The following is a 21,087-nucleotide window of genomic DNA, read 5'->3' on the forward strand; positions in this document are numbered from 1 at the left end:
GTGGGTATTCTCCTGCCTCAGGAGTGCTGATATTATAGATGTGAGCCATCACATTGAGCTGATCATACATTGAAATGGTAGTTATGTTGGCTCAAATAAAGTGTATTACATTGGGAGCTAGGAGTAGTAGTGCATGTCTTTAACTCCAACACTAGAGAGACAGACGTAGATGTACCTCTGTGTGTTTGAGACCAACCCAGTCTATATAGCAAGTTCTGGGCTGGCTGAGTGCTCCATAGTGAGATCCTGTCCCATAAATAACAATACCAGCAAACATCTGTATTATTTTTACAAGTGTCTATATACTTATGAAAACACCTTCAAAATTTAAAATTCAGTGGAGGGGCTGGAGGTGTAGCTCTAGTTGGTCGAGTTTTGCCTAGCATACATAAAGGCCAGGTGTCCATTCCCAGCATCGCATAAAGTGGTGTGTTGGTATGGGATGGTAATCTCAGCACGTGGGAAGTAGAGGCAGTCCACTAAACAACATGAGACCCTATCTCAAAAAGGAAAGCAATTTGGTGGAAGTTTTCAGTTATGCTTGGGGTTCACTCTTGGAGCTTGAATTCTATTTCTGATGGATGTCTCTTTTCTGTGGAGTAGATTTCAGGCTTCCTTGAGTCTGTCGGGGGCCCCAATCAATAGACACTCATAGCCTTGAAGTCCTATCATATTTCTTCTTGGGAACTCCATGAACTAGAGCAAGTACAACACAGAATCAAGAGCATGAGCCTTGGATGCTTTGCTTCTTTGCCCTCCTCTCAACTTTAGGCTACATCCTGCTATTCCTAAGTCACAAATGCCACCTGGAAAACTGATCCAGTATTCTCCTCTCAAGACATTTCCCTGAGCTCCAACATTGCTCAGTATGCCTTTCATTATCACTTGCTTTGAAACTAAAATCCCTCAACCTAGGCATCTCAGTAGTTATTCTACAGGATGTTAGCTTTACAATGTTTCTCACAGGAGGGCGGAGATGTAACTCAGTTCGTAGGCTACTTGACTTCTGTGCATGAAGTCCTGGGTTTGAACCCCAGCACTACATAAACTAGTCTAGTCTCACCCTAAGGTAGTGGAGGCAGGAGAAGTTCAAGGTAATCCTTTGAATATAGGACAATCTAGACTATGAGAGCTCTTGCCAGAAACAAATACCAAACCCCAAACCAACTAAACAAACAAAGCAAAATCCCCATGAGAAGGGCCGAGGATCTCATAAAGTGCTTACCCAGCATGGGGAAGGCCCTAGGATTAATATAGCCCACCCACTCCCCCCAAAACTATAGGAATATGGAACATGGAGCTATGAATTAGCAGTGTTAAAGATGAGATAGAAAGACTCTTTAATACAACAGTTTCTGGCCACTTATCGCAGAAAAAGGATGGATTCCTAACTATTGGGAAAGAGATATTTATAGGGTATGTTTGAACAGGGTAGGCACATAATAGATGCATCAACTTTTACTCTGAAAAAAGCATAAAGTCCTTAATAAGATCTAGTTACAAATTAATACCCCTAAATGATCCCTACTTGCTCCCCATAAGTCTCACCTACCCTGGTCTCTATATCCTTTCCTCACCATTAAAAGGTTTTGCAATTTATAAGGTTTATCTGCCTTACTTCAACGGAATACTTGAGGCTGTTCCATTTGTAAAGAATAAGAAGTTATTTCTTACAGTTCTGGAGGCAAGGGCATTCAAGATCAAGGTGCCAGATGTTTGGTGTCTGGAGAGAGCTTAGTCCCGATTTCCAAAATTTCACCTTGAGTGTTTCATCTTCTAAAGGGGGGGGGGATTGTATGTCACACACATTCAGTAGAATTGTAGCGGTCAAGAAACAAACTCCTAGGTTTTTCTCACCTCCCCTTCTACACTTATTTTCTATGGAGGAGCATTCGTTTCTGTGTCATGGTGAGCATGTAGAGGTTAGAGGACAACATGTGTGAGTCGTTCTCTCTACCTTGTGTGACCTATGGATTGGACTCAGGATATCAGGTTTGGTGACAAATGGCTTTAGCCACTGTGGCATCTCTGCACCCAAACTCTCTGTTTTCAAATGGACCTATGATAACTTTGTTTTTGAGAACAGAGCCTATATGGTTTAATTGTCTCTTAAGTTCCCACCTCTTAAACTGCTGTATTGGCTATCTGATTTCTACATGAGTTCTGGAAGAGACTGACATTCAAATCATAGCAATGTCATGGTGACCAAATCACTTCTGTTGGAAAACAATTGTCTGGGACATTTTCTGCTATATCCCACTACTGATGGCTTTCTCTCCTTGGAAGTAACAGGTTTCCTACTTTCACTCACTTAACCATTCCCTTACACATTTATTCTTTTTGTATGTATGAAGCACTTTCCAAGAGGTTCTGAAGCCATTAATAGCCCACGTCTGGATGTAAACGTTGTCTTCCACTATTGTTTTTGCTAAGCCAAGGTTTGTGCCTAATGAAAAGCAATCCTGCTGCAGACACCAACCACAGGCTCATTGAGATGTTTACTTGTAGTCTTATGTAGAGATTCAGTCGTAAAAAAGAAGAGCCTCGTAAATTAAAAACCATAGTTTATTTAAAAAATTAACAGATTCTAAAAGAAGCTTATGAAGTCATTTCTACAGCTACCCAGAGTATATCCCAGGGACTTCACTGAGGAATGTCCTTACTGGGAATCATCACTAACATAGCCATTAGCTTTCACAATGTTAAATATCTCATCCCAAAGGAAATTACATTGACTTCTATATTCCCAAGGACATAATTGCAGAAAAATGAGAAACACAAAGGTATGGTGTATTATTTGAAAAAAGCATTGCAGGGTTAATTCAGAGATTGACTTCTTCATCTGAAGCTCCAGGAACGTTGAGTACTCTGACTCTCATTGTGCCTCCTAAATGGATGTTTTCTGGTTGTTCTCTCTCTCTCTCTCTCTCTCTCTCTCTCTCTCTCTCTCTCTCTCTCTAAACAGACAGACATTCTCTGTGTAATAGCCCTGGCCGTTCTACCTCCCTCTTTGTAGACCTGACTAGCCTTGAACTCACAGAGATCCACTTGCCTCTACCTCCCAAGTGCTGGGGTTAAAAGGCATGAGCCACCATGTCTGGCCAGTGTGTTTCTTGCTTCTCTGTTTGGTGTGGTGGGCACATTCTACAGTGAGATCCTTGTCTAATACTCTTTCCTGGAGTACTTGCAAGGATTTCTTTTTTATTTTCAGTCAACAAAATATATCAAAGGTGATAGGATGTGACTCCCTCAATTGCACACTAGTTTTGTTTGCTGACAGCCAATAAGAAATCATTGACCCTAGCTTCAAGGAACTCAATTTTGCCATCCTTTTTTCAAGCTCCAGGTAAGACTGGCATCCATATTTTGTCCTCATGAGATCCTAATAGAGGATTCAGCCACACCATGGCCACATTCCTTGCACCCAGAAGTGGAGATTAACAAGTGGGTGTGGTTTAGACCTACTGGATTTGTGTCCATTTATTCCATAGCGTAAGATTCAGTGGTTTTCCATTCATTTCCATGGCACAATATTTATGAATTTACAGTTAAACTAGTTATTCACCAACTTGCTCTATACAATCAATCATATACTATCCAACCAATCTTTAAAATACATAATAAAATAAAATAAAGGTGAATTATGAAAACTATTAGATGAGGAAGGCATATGAAAACTCAGCCCTTGGTCAAATGTCCTAATAAAATGAATTATTTCAACAATTCAATACTGGCACACATAATCGAAGGGCACTAAGTTTATCATGAGATTTGGTAGACATATTCTGTTAAATTAGTATAAAATCTTCTGAACAGTCCATCTCAACTAACATGTCTTATTGAAGGTAGATAATACACATCCCCACACGTGGCGATTGATCTATAGGTCTGACATTTAAAGTCTATTGAGCCAACCTAAAAGAAATGCTGGTCTGTGTCAAGATTTACTGCATCTCAGATGCTGTGTGCATTTGTTCAGATGGATTGCATTCTGCTAATACACCTCAAAATGCTGTGAACTTCTCGCTTTCCCCTCTGTGTATGCGACTAAATGAGGATTAGTGAGTTGGAGTCACTTGCTCACTGTGGTGCCCCAGCTGGTAGTCACACAGAGCTATGACCCAACCCTGGAAATATTATCCTCACAGGATGTTACTGCAGAATTATTTTATTCAGTACAGTAATAGAGACCAGGCTGCATTTTCATTTATCACAAACACAATGGGAACTGCTTCATGCTGGTCAAAATTCCTACTTAAGGAGTCTTCTGTATTTCCCAAACACTACAATAACTTGTTCCAGACATGAGCTACCGAGATGAGCCAAGGCGAGCCTCAGAAGGCAATGAACCTGTACATGTTCATCTTTCTTCTCTCGGTTCTCTGTGGAAGCAGCAGGGATGCGGAATAACGGAAAGCAGGTGTAGCTTGGGGATTTATGCTTCACTTATGCCTGTTAGGGCTTTCACTTCCTTCAGTGATCTCTGTCAGAGGTTTAAAGGTAAATTTCCATTAGCATCACTGGGGAACTTTTACAACCTAGTGGCACAAAGTCCCGAGGCTAGGGGATTCTTTGTTTACTGTGCTAGACTATGTCAGGGTATTGGGAGTTTCCAAAGCATTGCTGGAGGTGGGGTGGGGATGGATTCTACCATGTATACAGGCCATGGAACCATAGTTTTAAGGAAGATAACGAGAGGGTAAGGTGCAGCTGAATCACCTGCATGTGCTCTGAATGTCCTCTTGCCCAGTGAGATCAGCTTTAGGTCCATGGTCATAATCTATAGAGAATAACCAGGATGAGGCAGACTCAAGCAGACCAGGTTATAAGATACTTAGAAGAACTCGAACCTACTTGAAGCCTACAGCCTCCATTCATCCAGATCCCCATTAGCTTAAGAGTTCCCATATTGACAAAAGTCCATTAAGCTTATTAGATATTCATAATTTCTTGTTCCACTGTAGACCCAGTGAACCTGCACTTCTGCAGGTAGCTCTGTTTTTATTTCCTTCTTAATGTTGGGAATCAGACTCAGAGCATCATGCATGCATGGCAAACGCTCAACCACTGAGTGCTCCAGATAATTCTCAGGTATGTGCAAGAAGGATTGGAAGCACTGCATGTTGACTGCTTCAAACTGTGCTCCTTTCTTCTGATGGTACACATATGTGAGCACCTGGAAGGTTCTGGTAAATTCAGTGGTAAAGAATTTGGTTTATCCTAAATTTCCTCAATTTGACCATATAACAGTTTTAATTAATTAAAATATCTTAGTTGGGGCAAAGGACACTGTTGTTAGGACAAAACTGCAACCAACAGATGGGGGAAAGATCTTTATCAATCCTACAACTGATAGAGGGCTTATATCCAAAATATGCAAAGGACCCATGAAGTTAGACTGCAGGGAGACAAATAACCCTATTAAAAATGGGGTTCAAACAATGCCAACCAACCAGAGCTTCCAGGGACTAAGCCACTACCCAAAGACTATACATGGACTGACCCTGGGCTCCAACGTCATAGGTAGCAATGAATAGCCTAGTAAGGGCACCAGTGGAAGGGGAAGCCCTTGGTCCTGGCAAGACTGAATCCCCAGTGAATGTGATTGTTGGGAGGAGGGTAGTAATAGGGGGAGGATGGGGAGGGGAAGCCCATATAGAACGGATGGGGAGGGCTTAGGGGGATGTTGGCCCGGAAACCGGGAAGGGGAATAACAATCAAAATGTAAATAAGAAATACTCAAGTTAATAAAGAAAAAAAAAGGGGTTCAGAGCTAAACAAAGAATTCACAGCTGAGGAATGCCAAATGGCTGAGAAGCACCTAAAGAAATGTACAACATCTTTAGTCATAAGGGAAATGCAAATCAAAACAACCCTGAGATGCCACCTCACACCAGTCAGAATGGCTAAGGTCAATAACTCTGGCGACAGCAGATGCTGGCAAGGATGTGGAGAAAGAGGAACACTCCTCCATTGTTGGTGGGATTGCAGACTGGTACAACCACTCTGGAAATCAGTCTGGAGTGTCCTCAGAAAATTGGACATTGCACTACCTGAGGACCCAGCTATAACTCTCTTGGGCATATACCCAAAAGATGCCCCAACATATAACAAAGACACACGCTCCACTATGTTCATTGCAGCCTTATTTATAATAGCCAGAAGCTGGAAAGAACCCAGATGCCCTTCAACAGAGGAATGGATACAGAAAATGTGGTACATCTACACAATGGAATATTACTCAGCTATCAAAAACAATGACTTTAGGAAATTCATAGGCAAATGGATGAAACTGGAAAATACCATCCTGAGTGAGGTAATCCAATCACAGAAAAAGACACATGGTATGTACTCATTGATAAGTGGATATTAGCCCAAATGCTCAAATCACCCTAGATGCACAGAACACATGAAACTCAAGAAGGATGACCAGAATGCAGATGCTTCACTCCTTCTTTAACAGGAGAACAAGAATACCCTTAGGAAGGGATGGGAGGCAAAGTTTAGAACAGAGGCTAAAGGAACGCCCATTCAGAGCCTGCCACGCGTGTGGTCCATACATATACAGCCACCAAACTAGATAACATGGATGAAGCAAAGAAGTGCAGGCTGACAGGAACCGGATGTAGATCTCTCCTGAGAGACACAGCCAGAATATCGCAAATACATAGGCGAATGCCAGCAGCAAACCACTGAACTGAGAACGGGACCCCCGTTGAAGGAATCAGAGAAAGGTCTGAAAGAGCTGAAGGGACTTGAGACCCCATATGAACAACAATGCCAACAACCAGAGCTTCCAGGGACTAAGCCACTACCCAAAGACTTTACATGGACTGACCCTGGGCTCCAACTGCATAGGTAGCAATGAATAGCCTAGTAAGGGAACCAGTGGAAGGGGAAGCCCTTGGTCCTGCCAAGGCTGGACCCCCGGTGAATAGGATTCTTGGGAGGAGGGAGGTAACGGGGGGGGGGGGGAGGATGAGGAGGGGAACACCCATATAGAAGGGGAGGGGGAGAGGTTAGGGGAATGTTGGCCTGGAAACCGGGAAAGGGAATAACATTTGAAATGTAAATAAGAAATACCCAATGTAATAAAGTTGGAAAAAATCAAGACTTTAGGTCATGATACAAGACTAAAAAAAATTTCTTAGTTGGGGGCAGGAGACACTGCTCAGTGAAGAAAGCACTTGGCCACCATAGCAGGAGGAGTAGAGTTTAGGTCCTCAGCAGACACACAAATGGCAAGTGGACATAGGAACCCACCTATAATCCTAGAATTCACAAGGCAGAGATGGGAAATCCCTGGAGCAAGCTGGCTTGTTAGATGAGCCAAACTGGCAAACTCTGGGACCAATGTGAGACCCTAACTCAACGGTATAAGATGTGAAATTATTCCCGAACCCTTGATGTAGCACTTTCAATCATCTTTTATTGGGGTACAAGATACATCAGAGTGATGCATATATTGACGAGCAACCACTGTTCACCATGTATGTCTTCCCCACTGGCTTCTCAAGGATGTTTGTATCCTGGACAGCTTTAGAGGGAATGGGAGGTCCCTTTTCCAAAGCAATGATTTGCCAGTCTACCAAACCTGGCTGACCACTGTAAAGGTAATATTTCTCCATAGGAAAAGGCTTATGGACTACTTAAAACAAACAAAGAAAGAAAGAAACAAGCAAACAAAAAACAAAAAACAAAAAACCCCAAAAAACAAAAACAAAAAACCCCCAACAACTGGCTTCCTTACATTTTGGATTCTTTAGCTAGGATACACATTGAACGAGGTTGGTGTTAATGTCTTCCTTGATCAGTCTTTATCTTATGCATAAGGACAGAATATTTCACTTGAACCCAGAGCTTGCCAGTCGGGCTCATCTTGCAATCCAGCTTGCTCCAGTGATCCCCTGTCTCAGCCTCCTGAGTTCTAAGATTACAGGTGGGCTGCCGCATCCACCTGCCATTTGTAGGTCTGCTGGGGATATGAACTCTGGCCATCCTACTTCGGGGGCATTAGCTTTATGAACCCTCTCCCTAGCCCCAAGTAAGGTCTTTTCAGCCAACATTTACTAGCACTTAGTATGAGTCAGGAACTCTCCCGATGACTTTTGACCTAGTAAATGGTTTAATTCCCATAGCCCACTTCTCAGAGATGAATTGTTATATCCAGGCTGTAGGTACTAAAGTAAAAGTACTAAGAGACATGATATAGATCACATAGCCAAACTTTGAATATAGGTCATCTGATATCAGAGTCCCAGTTTTAATCCAGTCACTACACTAGGCTCCATGTTGAGAAGCTGGTATGGGATATTTATAACAGGAATAACTCCATGCTGTCTAGGTGTAAATGATTTTACAAAGACAAGCAGGCCCCCCAAATAGATATGTTATTTTCGCAACTATTTTTGATAGATAGTAAGAAAAAAACAAAGCTGGTATGGTGGTGTATGCCTATGCTGCTAGCACTTGGAACATAGACATTGGAAGTCTAGGTTATCTTTGGCTATGGATACAGTTTACAAACAGTCTGAGTGACATGAGACCTTTTAGAGAAAGGAGACAACAAAAGAAAACACTAACCCTACCATCTCAAACATCTAGAGCCCAGTAGTCCAAGCAGGTCTGACCTAGGGCCAAGAAACTACCTAACCCTTTCAAGCTTTAGGCTTCTTGTTGCTTGGGATCCTATAGATACACCCACGATTAACTTTTACATTTTGTCTTTTTCTATTCAGTACATGTTTTATGTAGAATTAATTTTATTGACTTGGAAGTGATTATCATTGTTTTCAAGTTAAACCAAGCTGAAAATTAGAAAGAGCACCCATAATGGCATCTCCATGTCCTGGGGCTTGATCACCTATCACATGGGCAAGGCAGCTACCGGATATGATGATGTCTTAACCCTGGATAAATGAGAATAAAGAATATTAGTTTTTTGGAAAATCGTGAAACTAACTGATTTTATCTATATACTACATAAAGCATGTTTCTGTTTATAATCAAATTTAATTCATTATCCGTATCTACCCATTAGTCAGAACTTCCTCAAATTTGTTGAACTCCTGATCATTTCTTGTCAGATACTACATCAATGGAAATATATGACAGTAGAACACAAAGTGATATCAGAGTGAGAGGGAGGAGGATCAGTAGTTTAAGGCTACATAGTAAATTGAGGCTAGACTAGGCGACATAAGATGCTGTCTCAAACAATAAACAAACAAACAAAAAAGGGTACAGTGTGACAGACGTGCCAAGAAAAACAAGTGTAGGGTGCTCATAATGGGCACCTAATGTGGCTGGGGTGTGTATATGGGGAGGGAATGAGAGAAAGTCCTTCTCTGAGGAGTTGATAAAACAGCTGAGATTTACAGGTGGCACTGACCAAACTGCTGGATGTGGATAAAGGGGCACAGGTCCTAGCATGGGTGAAGGATATGAGGAAGAGGAGCTGAAGTCTCTTATGGCAGTTGAGTCAACACATTTGACCTTCTCGAAGTCCCACTTCACTAAACACGTATATGCATGTGCATTTGTGTGTGCTTGCACATACATGTGCGTGTGTGCATGTGTGCCTGTGTGTATGTGTGTGTGTGCATGTGTGCATGTGTATAGTGTGTGTGGTGTCCACAATTACAACATGCTTATAGATATATGTTCTGTATTTTACCAAAATTAGAACCAACCTGGCCTCAGACTAGAATTTCTTCTTGGGGAGAGAACTCCTGGAGCAAGTGCTGGTTTATTTCTGGTTTTTCCAAGAGGCCCTTCTTCGTCAAAGTATCTGTAAAAGGAGTGGATAAGCTTGTAATAACCTATAAACTGCATACCAGCCTCGGACCCCACCCCTTCCCTGCTGCACTTCACCTATCCTTCATCCAGCCCACCAAGAAGGTACCGAGGATGAATATGGATGCCATATGTAGTGGAGGAGGCTGATTTTACTCGCACATATTTTGTACCACCCTCTTTTTATCCTTTCCTCTCCTTCTCAGCCTCCTACTGTCATCTTGCCAATGTCCCACCATGTTCCAGAAACCAAAAAGGCAACTCTGCTCCCTTGGAGCTGATGGAGAGTTTGGGAGAAGGGGGCCCAGCAGGGCTGGTCATCCCACAGATCTTTTCCTGCTTCAGCCTCTGGTTTCTTTAGAGTAATGGCAGAGAGGAAATCCAAAGAATACTCTGTGCTGCAGAGGTAATATTGTAGCTTTAGCCCAAATTAGGAGTTCAGCAGGGCCTGCCTCCTCTACCTTTCCAACAGCAATAGGTGCCTGCAGAGTCTGGAGACAGCCACCTGGAACACCGCTCATTTTCCTTGTGTGAGTCATTTCCGTCATGCAGAGCTCGTTGGTGGCTGAAAGGCCAGTGGGCTGGAACTCTTTTCCAAAGCATTGAGAAACTTTTGCTGCATGGCAATTGCCTTCTCTGGGCCATTTTCTCTTTTAAGGATGTAATCTAGCAGCACACTGCATTTAGTTCACTGGTGTTTGCTTTCAATTTCATTCTTAAAATATCAGTCCATCTTTCACAGGGATCCCTATGTAAATTATGAGAAATATTCACTCTTCAGATATAAAGGACACACATTAAAAGGTTGATTGGCCTTAGTTTGCTAAGAGAATAGGAAAAAAATTGAGGATTAAAGATACTAAGCCAGCAAGATAAGACCCTATGACTTTGCTGCTCCAAACCTACATGGCAGAAGGAACTGACTCCTGTAAGTTTTTCTGTGGTTCTGTATCCTTTTTTATTGTTTGAGACAGAGTCTTATGTACCCTAGGCTAGCCTCAGTTTATTATGTAGCTGAGGGTGGCTTTGAACTCCTGATCCTCCTCCTTTTCCCTCTGATATCACATTGTATTCTAATGTCATATCTCCATTAATGTAGTACCTAACAAGGAATGACCAAGGAGTTCAATAAATTTGAGGAAGTTATGAATAATGGGTAGCTGTGAATAATGGATTGAATTTGATTGTAAACAGAAACATGCTTTATGTAGTATATAGATAAAATCAATTGTTTTCATGGTTTTCCAAAGAACTAATATTCTTTATCTTAATTATCCAGGGTTAAGATACATTTAGAATACTTAATTTTAGCCAAGGATCATGGTGGACTTGCGAGGCAGAATTGAAGTTAGGTAGAAACACAGAAGAAAGTGAAGGGGATAAAGCCCTTCACTCCGGAGGCTGGTTGAAACCTCACACAAGCTGAGACTCAAGGATTCTAGCACCAGTCGTATCTGCTGTGAAGTTTGCCTAGGTGGAGACAATATTTCTTTTAGATAGAGTTTTTTTTTAGGATTTACCTTTAATTTTGAAATATGTACAGCTATGTGTAAGGGTATATGCACATGTGTGTGAGCATCGTTGACTGCCAGAAGAAGTCATTCCATCCCCTAGAACTGGGGTTACAGGTGGTTGTGAGCTGTCTGGTAGTTGCTAGGTACTGGATAAGCGGTATTCACTCTCCTGACATCTCTCCAGAAATATGCTTGTTAATGTAACAATGAGCCCTGCTTAAGGCCTAAACCTATACGAGGTCCCTTCTAACCGTATAGCTGCAGTTTTCAGGTAACCTCACATGTCAGACTATAAACTTTCGTTTATAGTAAGGAGATTTTCTTTGCCATGCTATTCCTTGTAAACTACCGTGTTACCTCCCAGTTTGTAAACCGAACCAACATGCCTCAGGAACCACTCTGGTGTCCTTTAAATTCCCTAGCAAGCCTTTGAAGATAACTTCAGAATTGCTAAAGTGTTTACATAGGCTGAGTCAAGACAATTAACTGGAACTAGCCTCTAAGAAACCCACACCCATGTTCTTGGATGTCTTTTATTCTTCCCCCTAGTCTCCCTTTCTATCAGCTCCCATGTTTCAATATAGGTTAAAATCCCTTTTCCAGGACTAGTAAGATGAGGGTACAGAGATCTGTCATAGAGGCCAATAACCTGAGTTTAATCCCAGGAACCCACTTGGTAGAAGGAGAGAATTGATTCCTGCTTTAGTACACAGTGCTGTGAGTTTGCCCTTTTCCCAACACACACAAAATAATAAATTAAAAAATGTTTCCAACTTCCTCTACTCTCTCACTAGGCACACTGGGCTCTATGAGATTCCTCTTCTCTGCCAAACATCTGGTCATCTCCCATTCTCTTTTGCATTGACTGATCCTTTAGCTTGGGTTAGCTTGGAAGAGACTTAAAGCACAGACTATCTTCTAACTGATGACCTAGGGCTTACTAGACAAATTTTCTGTCACTGAGCCATGTGCCCAGACTGGAAGAGACATCGTCCGATACCGACATGGCTGCCTCTCTTGCTTCTTAAGTCTTGGATCAGATTTCTTTTCTGAAGAAGCCTAATTTCTCTATGCTATCTCCACCCTATGTCCATTTTTAACCACCATTACTTCTTTTGGGGGCTGGGGATGGGTGGGTAGAGACAGTATTTCTCTATGTAACAGCCCTGACTCTCCTAGAACTCCCTCTGTAGACCAGGCTGGCCTCAAGTTCACAGAGATCAGCTTGCCTTTGCCTCCTGACTGCTGGGCTCAAGGCATGTGTCACCATGTCAGGCCCACCATTCCTGTTATTCTGTTCTACCCAACGTTCCTTCTTAATAAATTGTGTATTTTATTGTCTTTATTCTATGTCTTTTCTTTTTTCATCTGTTCACTAATAACTAGACTATAGCTCCATCAAGAAAGGATTTTAATAAGCTTCTGCATTCTGAATTTGATTTATGTTAATTTTTTAAAAGTCCTACAAAATCAAATATCAAAGAATTACACATTCTAGCAGAATCAATCCAGGGAAATATCCACAGAAAATGAAGTCCCAAATCTAATAGAGAAGCAACTTTATGGCTTTTTATTCTCTGCTAATGTTTATATATTCCATGGAGGCCTTATATCATTTAGGCTTAAGTTAAAACTAGTCTTCATCACAAGTCACATGAGCTTTGAGCCTGCAGGAAGTGATCTGAATGCTATTAATCTGACACACAAATATAAAGCTGATATGGCGAAATACATTACTTGGTGCGTTAATGGCAAAAAATTAGTAATAAAAAGAAAGTTATAAAGAAGGTGGAAAAGCATGAAACATTTTCTGTTAGGGGAAATACCTTTAAGAAAAATGTCATAGCTAGACACGATGGCGTACACCTTGAAACCTAGCACTGGAGAGGCAAAGGCAGTTGGATCTCAGCCAGGGCAACACAGAGAAACCCCTTTCTCGGGGAAAAAATTGTTGCTTCTGCTTTTTATCCTAGATTTATTTAGATCCTAGCAGCTTTCATGAGAGCAGAGAACAATATAGAACTATCTATCTATCTTTCTTTCTTTCTTTCTTTCTTTCTTTCTTTCTTTCTTTCTTTCTTTCTTTCTTTCTTTCCAGACAAGGCTTTTAAATTATTAGTATTGTTATTCCAAGGCTGGCTTTGAACTGTGTAGTCAAAGCTGACCTTGAGCTCCTGATTCTTCTGCCTCCACCACCTCAGTGTTGTGAGTCACAACACCCAGTTTATGAGGATCCATGCTTGGTAGGCCCTCTACTCTATTGAACTGTACCCTCAGCCCAAGAAATGTCTTTATGAAGCTGCATTTACTCATTAGGTTTTTTTTCCAAGGAGATGGTATAATAGCTCAGCTTCTAAAGCAGCTTATCACCAAGTCTGATGCTATGAATTAGAGCCCCAAGACCCACATGAGTGAAGGAGAAAACTGATTCCTGGCAGTTGTCTTCGAACCTCTACCTGTGTGCCATGGTACTTACAGGTGGATGCTTGCATGCACAACACACACACACACACACACACACACACACACACACACACACAGATGAATAAATAAGTAGATAAATAGATAAAAATAAGTCCATGAATGTAAAATAGTTTGCATAGTGCTGATGATGGCTACGAAAGGTCCAAATAATACAGGGATACCATTACTTAAAGGCAGACAACTGGAGCTTTTTACGTGAGTGAAAGTCTGAGAAAGGCCAAAAAAAAAAAAAAAAAGGAACAGAGAAAAAGAAAGGACAAGAGTTTAGAAATGCATCGCTGTCTGAAATATTTTTGTACAAGTACAGGAAGTTGCTTTCAGAAAGCCAGGCCACAGACTTACACAGGGAACTTGCATAAGGGGCCCTAGGATTAGAAAATGATACCACGAGCTTCAAGTGACTATATTTTTTGATGGTGTTTCTTACATTTGGATCTGTACTGTGGTTAGAGATTTTGTACTCTGAAGCCAAAGAATGCAGAAACAAGACATATCAGAACATTTCCCTCAGAACCGTCTATAAGGCCAAAAATGTGTTTCAGTTTGTCTGAAGTTTCAGGAAATTGAGTGTAATGGTGGCAGAGTGTGACCAGGTGTCTGAGGTTAAGGGCAGGATTGGTCTGGTGGTGCAAGCCTGTTGTTCACATGTGTAGGTGGCTGAGGCTGAAGGATTATAAGTTTGAGGTCATCGTGGGCAACATTGAGACTTGGTCTCAGTATAATACAAGCATCACACACTTATAGTCCCAGCACTTGGAAGATAGAAAGAGAGAAGTTTGTTCACAAATTCAAGGCTATGCTATGGCTATCCAGGACTCCATGGTGAGATTCTGTTTCAAAAAACTCCTGATGGTAATGATGGTGAGGAGGAGGATGATGATGACGACGATGACAACAATGATGGTAATGATGGTAATAATAATTTAGAAGGGGCTGGGACTGTATCTAAGTGATAGAGAACCTGATTAGCATGTGTGAAGCACTAGGTTCAATATCTAGTACCACACAAACAAACAACAAGAAAACTGGCCTCAGAATTGTGTTAGGAGAGAATTGAGCACATCTAGCTTCAGTTTTGAACAAGGAAGGAGTGCTTCGTCAGGCAGCTACTACTCTTGGCTTAAGAAAATGCACTTCAACTCTTTATCCCATTGTCCTGGCATCCACCACTCACACGGATTCCACTTGAGGAAAGCTAAGCTTGAGAAGCAAAGGGGAGATGGTGTGTGTGTGTGTGTGTGTGTGTGTGTGTGTGTGTGTGTGTGTGTATGCATGTCTGTGTGAAAAAGGGCAGCAGATACATTGACACAGAGATACAGAAAGACAGAGACTGAAACAGAGAGACAAAGACGGAAAGACTGACTGACAAAGATTGACTAATATAATTTATGAGAGTGCAAAACAGGCTTGGCTAAGAATTCAAGGTCATTCTCAGTATAACACTGAGGTATGTACTCAGAGGGCTGTTAGTAACCATGGGGGAAGCCACTGTGTTTTTGGGACAGAGTTAGCAGTTCAGAACCAGGAAAGATTTTGGAAGTAAAAACTCACATGTATCCCTATCCTGTGTAACAAATGACAGCCTTTTGTTAGTGAAAACAAAATTTTTCATTTGCTATGAAGCAAATCCGTAGGATACTTTTCCTTGATTAACACAAGCTCTTTCAAATGTTCACCAGGAGAGCTGATGGCAATTGGAATGTTCTTCAGAGAATTTCCAGGATAGAGCATGAATGTTCTCTAGGAGATTCTACATGATAAAGGAGGGCAAAATCCAGGGTTGGGGATTTAGCTCAGTGGTAGAGCGCTTGCCTAGCAAGCATAAGGCCCTGGGTTCGGTCCCCAGCTCCGAAAAAAAGAAAAGAAAAAAAAAAGGAGGGCAAAATCCAGGAGAAACATTTGTCCTTTACTGGAGCCATTTTAGCACATCACTGTTGAGCAAAGAGGTGCGAAGGGGGAGGTGACTAGGTAGAAGCAGAGCTGAGCCTAATGTCATCCAGTTTATCTTGACCCCCTACAACACGGAATTATCAAACTCCCAGTGGAAGCAGGTGAACAAATCCTTATCCTACCTCCAGCCTTAAATATAAAACCACTTGACACAAGCTCCCTATTGGTGCAATTAGCCAAAACAGGAGCCTGATCAAACAATAACCACACAATCCCATTAGTAGTATTTCCTCTTTCCTCTCTTTCACCCCACAGAAACCATCAAATAAATGTAAGCATGACCTATTTAAGGACACGGACTTTTCAATCCACTTAAATATGTTTAGTTGTAATTTCTGCCCTTCCCCAGATTACTGTGTCCAGTGAAATCACTGAAACTGCCGTAGTAACAAAAATCAATAGCAGCATCACTTGACTAAACGAATTGAAATTTCAAGTGAGGGAAAAAAAAAACAGTGAAAGGGTGGTTTCCGTTGTCATTGTTGTCTCATTGAGAAAACTATCTCATTTGTTCACTGTTCTACAGTTGAGGGAAAAAGAACAAAATGAATGCTAAAAACATGCATGACAGTAAGTGATATGTAAAAAATCCAAGTCCAACAAAGCCATCTATATACTTCAGTACTCCTAATCCGAGACTCTTTTGATCTGCTGTCCAGAAAAGGAAATGGAGCTTATGGTCTTTTCTAGTAGGATACTAGATGTTATTAAAACAGGAAGCCCAAGAAGATCTTTGGAGAATGTAGCTCTAGAAAGCCCTGACTGTGGTTTTCACAAAGAACATAGGTGGGATACCCAGGCAACAGTGGACTTGAGGACAACTGGTGTCAGCTCTTATCTCCATAACACTGATCATTTGTTTCCTTATCTGTAAAACAAAGATGCTAGGGTATGACCTCTACGGTCACGTAGAAGGAAAGAAACAATAGCACTAAAACAGTTTGGCACAGGCTGGTGTTGAGATTGTCACTAAGCCACCAAATATCTCTAATAAATTCTACCAACTTAGAAATAAAATGACAGCTCGTCAAACTGTTGGGTTTGCCCTTTAATCCCGTGGAGGAAGTAATAGTTACCAGCAATCTGTGCTACAGCAGCAGGCATTGCAGATAATGAAGAACATTTTCCCTTTGGCAGAATAAAATAAAATCAGTAAGTCTGTATCAAAGAATTAATGATTCTCTAGTCTCCAAATCTATTCATGATTCTGTAATGAGGGGACTCAGTATTTATATTATTGAGTTTGGGTGCTGTTTGATACTGAAGACTCTTTCCTCCTGTCAGACAGAATTGCTTCTATTGTAACATCAGTCTAAGTGTTAGTTAATGTAGTATTATCCAAGCAGATCTATATATAAAGGAGATTTCCATGAAGCTCAGGATAGGGAGTACCACTATCTGAGATCTTATTGAAAGCTGAAAACAGCAGAAAATGCTAGACCAAAGCACAAAAAATCATCAGGGGGCAAACAGCAATGCTATCTATTTTTTCCCCTTCTACAGGAAGTCTCTGGCCGGAAGTCATGTCTCAGAGCATGCAGGTGCCTTGCAGGAAAGGACGCACCCACATTAAGCCCGGAAGGAACCCAAGGAAGCTGAGTTCTGCTTGTTTCTCTACCAATTTTATTCCCCTGCCCACATTGGCAACCTAGAGCATTTGGCTATGTAGGTTATTCTTTGCAGCTGCATGCAATTAGCTGGGCTATGCTTTTGCTATTTGCACTTTACCCAAGACTGTCTTGCCCTTTCTTCTCTTTGATGGGCTTTGATGGGCTTAAACTTCAATGGGACGCAGGAGCAAATGGCATTGAATCCCAGACCTGTTTTACTTATCCATTCATTTGTTGATGTAAAGGTTTGGAGCACTAGTAGAGCATTTGCCTAGCATACACAGGGTCCTGGATTTGATGCCTTAGAACTGAAGAAGAAAACCTGCTCACACGCTGTTGATTTATTTTCATTTCCATCATAGAGAAAAAAAGAAAGTTAAGCTGATGGTTGATATGGTATTTTTACGACAGGCTCTGGTGGTGGCTATAGACTGTCAATCAAGTATTAGCTACCTACATAAGTCATTTCTTTGAAACAGAGTCTCCCGGTGTTGCTCTGGCTGGCTTGGAACTACGTGTGTAAACCAGTCTGGCCTCAAGCTCACAAAGGTCTGCCTGCTTTGGCCTCCAAAGTGCTAGGATTAAGGGTATGTGCTACTACATCCAGCATAAATAATGTTTAATTGAGCAATATTCCCATGTATCTCTAAGGTTATTTGTTAAGATGAATACTCTTAAGAATGGAAATCAGAAAGTAGAATAAGGGAAGTCCTCTTCCATTTAAGATCTTGTGGGCTAGGTCTGTTTCCTCTGCCTACTATCTGTCTGAAATTTTGAAAGATAACAAAAACCTTCAGTGGGGTAATATGAAAACCTTTACACAGGCTGCCCCTTCTCTTGCGCAAGACGCATCACCCTGAAGTCTTACAGTGTGGTTGCAGTCTCCATTAATGCTTCATAATGGAAGTCTAACCTACTTGCAAAGCTCATACGAGTGAATCCTAAAGCATAAGCATCATCTGCCTTGGAGGGAAATGCTTCACCCAAGACTGCTAGGATCTGAAAGCTTGGTGTGTAAGCATCCGAGCATCTTAGAAGTTAGAGCCCTCTCAAATTCTCCCTTAATGCTTGTTCAGCAGTGCTAAGTAACATTGATTGGGATGGACAGCAGATAAATAACAGAAGACAGCTAAAAGGGCAAGACAGCTAAAAGGGCTTCCCTTTTAGCTTCATTTCCCCAAAGATATTGCTCTCAGCTATAAGAGTGTAAAATGTCCTTCCCTTCCCCAAGTGAGCCATGAGGATGCCTGCTCAAGGGAAAATGGCCTCACCTGAGGGATTCTTTAAGAGCAGTTGAGAAAAGGCTCTATACCGGGCCTTTCCTCAGCTGGACCCAGCTTGCCATCCATTGTGTGGTACCTTTAGATGCTACAAGTAAAGGAAATATGAATAAGAAAACCAATGACTCTCTTATTCTCTCGTGCTCCTCTCTTGCTCTTGCCTTCCTGCCCCCACTCTCACCCCATTCCCTTCCCCCATCTCTCTCCACGTGCTCATGGCTGGCCTCTCCCTCCTCCTCTTCTTCACTCCTCCTCTTCTTCACTCCTCCTCCTCCACCTCCTCTTCCTCCTCCTCTTCTCTCCCCTCCTTCTCTCCCTCCTCCTCCCCCCTCTCTTTCTCTGTCCCTACTACCCTCTTAACTCCCCTCACTATGACCGGAATAAACTCTATTCTATACTAAAAAAAAGAAAAGAAAAGAAATCACTTTTGTTTATATGTTAAAGAGTTGCATATAATGAGTACTAGAGTCTTGGTAATGTTTCTGTGCATCTTGTGTGAATGTTTCTGAATGCACATATACCTGAACATTATACTGAAACCGGTACTATTTATTAACTGCTTATGAGAAAGCTCTCAGAAGTTCCTGTTTCAAGTGGACCAGAATAAAGATGGCAAAGTGAAATGCAATTTTCTTCGTCTCTGTGGTATTTCCAACGAAGGAAAGAAAGGGTATTTATGAATACTATAGATACTCCCATTAGTATTTAGAGACAGGATGACAGAGAGGAGACTGTAGACCTGGTTTAGCTCCTCCGTCTAAGCCTTTGTAAAAAAATTAGGACATCACTGTGGACTAAAGCAGTGCAGTTTGACAAAAGAACTTAAAAGGATGGATTGTCTAAGATAGGAAAAGATAGATGACCAACAGAAAGTTAAGATTAGGGTGGGGTCAGAAGACTTTCAACTTCTCCTGCTTTATCTACTGCCTATTCAGAACAAATACCTTAGACACTTGGCGGTGGTGCAGGGCTGTAATCTTGACACTTGGAGGTAGAGACAGGAGGATCCAGACTTGAAGACCATCCTCAGCTACATAACCCATTTGAGGACATGTCTCAAAACATCCCTACCTCTTTAAAAAGACAATTAGCATCCAGTCACCCAGTTTCCATTGGTGTCAACGTTCTAATCATAACATGAGCCGTTTATTGAAGGCAGAAGAGCACTGTGGTCACAACCACATGTCCCAAAATAGGCATTCTCTCTGGGCTTGCAGGGCCCCTCCCTTGAACTCTACAGTGTTTGCTTGCATGCACTCTAAGTTGCGTGCAATGGCTGGAGGCTTTCTCTTCCCCTATGTTAACTCAAGAAAACAGAACGATGTCTCAGCCAGACATCAACCGCCCTCGCTTGGTCCCTTCCTTCTCTGGGCTCTGGCAGCTGGTGATTTCTTCATTCTCTTAATGTGTCAGGAGAATGGTTGAGGCACATAGTCCCTCAATTAGAATGCAAGAACAGCCACCTCCATTGAAGACTGCCTGGGTGAGCTTTTTATTCCCTAGTCTGAATGTGAAAGTCCTGGCTTTTTGCAGGGTGCATGGAATATGTAATCACGAAAGTTCTTTTTAAAGCAAGAGTGAATAAAGTTCAAATAGATACAAGACTGATATTCTCATCTCCATCGTGTCTTCTGGACTGTTAGTATGTTGCCCTTCTCCCTTCTCATATTACTAATTCATTAAGGAACAGCAAGCTTCTGTGGGGGTATTACTTTCCTAAGTGGACTTTTTCATTGTAAAATACATTTATTAAGGGTGGGGATTTGAACAATATAGAAAAGCTCAATCGTTGGCATTAAACCATTTATAAGCTTTACTCTCAGCTGTTGAGAAATTGTTGTTGCTATTCTGATGTATTTTTTTCTTTTATATTTGAGACAGAGTCTCGTGTACACAAGGCTGGCTAAGGGTGACTTTCAATTTCTGATCCTCCTGTCTCTGCCTCCCATGTTCTAGAACATAGTTTTGGTCTCCTTGTCTCTATGTTTTCTTAAGCATGTGTTTCTCTTTCAACAAATTCAGACAAACCCAGATCATCTTATCTTTTTTCATGTTGTGAGTTTTACTCACATATTCTCATTCTTCTGGAACATGATTATTAACAATTATGCTTATTGTAAGAACATGGCATTCATGTATGGCTGCACTAATTTATTGCCGTATTAGGCTCGATTTTTTTTTCTTTTGTTAGTAAAGTATCATTGGAATTTAGGGCTGACAGTGACCATGCAGTGGTGTTAAACGATGCTGAAAAGCTTCATATCTGGGATTTTAAGATTTGAGGGGGAAACTGGTCAGAGGTGGGTTTGGTGGTACTCTCTGGAGAGAAATGAGCACTTTGGCACAGCCACTAAGTTTTACAGTGACATCAGTACAGAAGTCAAAGTTAAGTTTGAAAAGGCACATTATCCAAAATTTCTCTATGTTCCCTCAAACCGCACAAAATGAAGACAG

The 21,087-nt window shown here is 41.5% G+C and overlaps 1 long non-coding RNA gene across 3 annotated transcripts; it reads right to left on the reverse strand.

The window, feature by feature from the left end:
* Positions 1–2,547: 2,547 nt before the first annotated feature.
* LOC102549869 (uncharacterized) lies at positions 2,548–19,830 on the reverse strand. Of its 3 annotated transcripts, none has more exons than XR_010061312.1 (5): positions 19,578–19,830; positions 10,257–10,543; positions 9,693–9,790; positions 4,720–8,909; positions 2,548–4,483 (listed from the first exon to the last, which is right to left on the reverse strand). It is a non-coding gene; the product is annotated as an uncharacterized LOC102549869 (long non-coding RNA). The 3 variants fall into 3 exon arrangements; XR_362407.5 differs by lacking the exon at positions 2,548–4,483 and adding an exon at positions 18,625–18,721 and having other exon boundaries at positions 7,408–8,909; positions 19,578–19,782; XR_005498507.2 differs by lacking the exon at positions 2,548–4,483 and having other exon boundaries at positions 7,408–8,909; positions 19,705–19,825.
* Between the last annotated feature and the right edge of the window lie 1,257 nt (positions 19,831–21,087).

The sequence above is a fragment of the Rattus norvegicus genome, chromosome X, assembly GCF_036323735.1.
Source record: "Rattus norvegicus strain BN/NHsdMcwi chromosome X, GRCr8, whole genome shotgun sequence".
Classification (NCBI taxonomy): Eukaryota; Metazoa; Chordata; class Mammalia; order Rodentia; family Muridae; genus Rattus; species Rattus norvegicus.